Source organism: Mirounga leonina, unplaced genomic scaffold (genome assembly GCF_011800145.1).
Source record: "Mirounga leonina isolate KUSES-001 unplaced genomic scaffold, KU_Mleo_1.0 Mir_170, whole genome shotgun sequence".
In the NCBI taxonomy this organism is placed as follows: domain Eukaryota; kingdom Metazoa; phylum Chordata; class Mammalia; order Carnivora; family Phocidae; genus Mirounga; species Mirounga leonina.
The window spans coordinates 1,084,982-1,087,145 of record NW_023270433.1 but is presented as its reverse complement, the minus strand read 5'-3'; positions in this window follow the sequence as shown (position 1 = coordinate 1,087,145).

Genomic DNA, 2,164 nt, shown 5'->3' with positions numbered 1-2,164 from the left:
CCCAGCCAATCTGTCTCAGTCACATGGTTTTCTGCCCTGTCACCAGTCACCGAACGCCCTCTCTGCCCCCGTGAGGTCCGGAAGCCGCACCCGCCGCGGGACAGAGCTGGACCCGAGCCCCGCCCTGCCCTGCCCGCCACGCACTGAGCTGCGAGACCCTCAGCTGAGCGGGGGGCTGGCCCTTCCTCCCTCCCTCGTGCCCCCTTCTGAAGTAGACAAGCAAGGTTTGACCATTTAAAAATACTGAAATACAGGTATATATTATTACAAACTGGACAGGAGCCCTCTGCTTCCCCCAAAGTAGCCACTGCTAACCAGCCTCTTTCGAAACAGAACAGAGACACGTGTACGTCTATTCCAGGGCATGCATGCTCACACGCACACACACACTAACAACACACACGTTCGTAACAAAAACCATCTCATTCTACACACACTGCTTTGTAATTTGCTTTTGTCATTGTGGTGGGTTGAACGATGCCCCCACACGGAATTGTGTCCACCTGGAACCTATGAGTGTGGCCTTACTTGTGACCTTTGCAGAGACAACCAAGGATCTCGAGGTGATGTCACCCTGGGTTGCCTGGATGGGCCCGACATCCCAGCCGGGGCCCTTATGAGAGGAGAGGACACAGTGAGGAGCAGGCTGGGACCGCTGTCGGGAGGGCCCCATAACTCCTGCCCCTGGCTGTCCCTGAGCAGACAGAGATGGCCCCAAGCCTGGGGAGGTGGCCCTGAGCTCTTGACAGTATCCAGCCCATCCTTCCCCCCAACTCCTGCACACCATCCCCTGACCTGAAGGGCTGGCACTGGAGCCCCGAAAGCTTCCAGGCTTCCTCTCCTCTCCAAAGCCCCCACACTGAAATAGTGGCCCTTCTTCCCTGCATGCCTGGAGCGCCCAGCCTGCCAGGGAGGTGGTCCTGGGCCCCCAGCAGCCCTCAGGCAAACCCCTTTGCTCCAGTCTCCATTTCCAAGCCAGAGTGAGCCCGCTGAGCCACTGGCCATTGGTCTGTGCAGCTGTCCATGGGATCCTGGGCCCTCTGGGCTGAAGTTCTGGGTCCAGACTCCCCACTGAGGCCCCTCAGGACCCTGCTGCCTAGCTCAGACCTCCCACTGCACACCCTGCTAGAATGCATACAGTTCCTATCTGGTCCAGTCTGCTGCCTCTGGGCCTCTGCGCACTCTGTTCCTTGTCCTGGAACCCAGCTCCTCCCTGGCCGCACCCCCACCCCCGTCCCTCATCCTCTAGGTCTTCATGCAGACATCACCTTCCCCAGGCCTGATGGCATCCCCACCATGTGCTGGGCTCCCCATTCTCCACCCCTCCCAGAACACCTGTCTGAAGGGGACGACGTGACTCCTGACTTCAGTCCAAGGTGGGCAGTGGGATGGGCTATATCTGGAAGGGCGATGTGTCCAGGGGCCTAAGTCATTTCTCCATTTTTCCTGTGACTTGTGCCCAAGACTACAGGGTCCCAGCATCCTGGAGTTTTAGTGGGACGCGGGCTCTCCAGAGAAAGACTACATTTCCAGACTTTTCTGCAGCAAGGGTGGTCATGTGACTAGGCTTGCAGGGACTGGGACAGAAGTGGTACGCATTTCCAGGTCCTTAAAAGGAGAGGCAGGCTTTTCACTTTTTTGCTCTTCCTCCTTGCTAGAGTGTGGAGGTGACGGCTGGAGCATGGAGGCGACGCTGGAGCGTGGAGGTAACGGCTGGAGCGTGGAGGTGATGCTGAAGCGTGGAGGTGACGCTGGAGCGTGGAGGTGACGGCTGGAGTGTGGAGGTGATGGCTGGAGCTGGAGGTGACGCTGGAGCTGGAGGTGACAGCTGGAGCATGGAGGTGACGGCTGGAGCTGGAGGTGACGCTGGAGCTGGAGGTGACGGCTGGAGCGTGGAGGTGACGGCTGGAGCTGGAGGTGACGCTGCAGCTGGAGGTGACGGCTGGAGCGTGGAGGTGACGGCTGGAGCTGGAGGTGACGGCTGGAGCGTGGAGGTGACGGCTGGAGCGTGGAGGTGACGCTGGAGCGTGGAGGTGACGGCTGGAGCGTGGAGGTGACGGCTGGAGCGTGGAGGTGACGGCTGGAGCGTGGAGGTGACGGCTGGAGCTGGAGGTGACGCTGGAGCTGGAGGTGACGGCTGGAGCGTGGAGGTGACGCTGGAGCG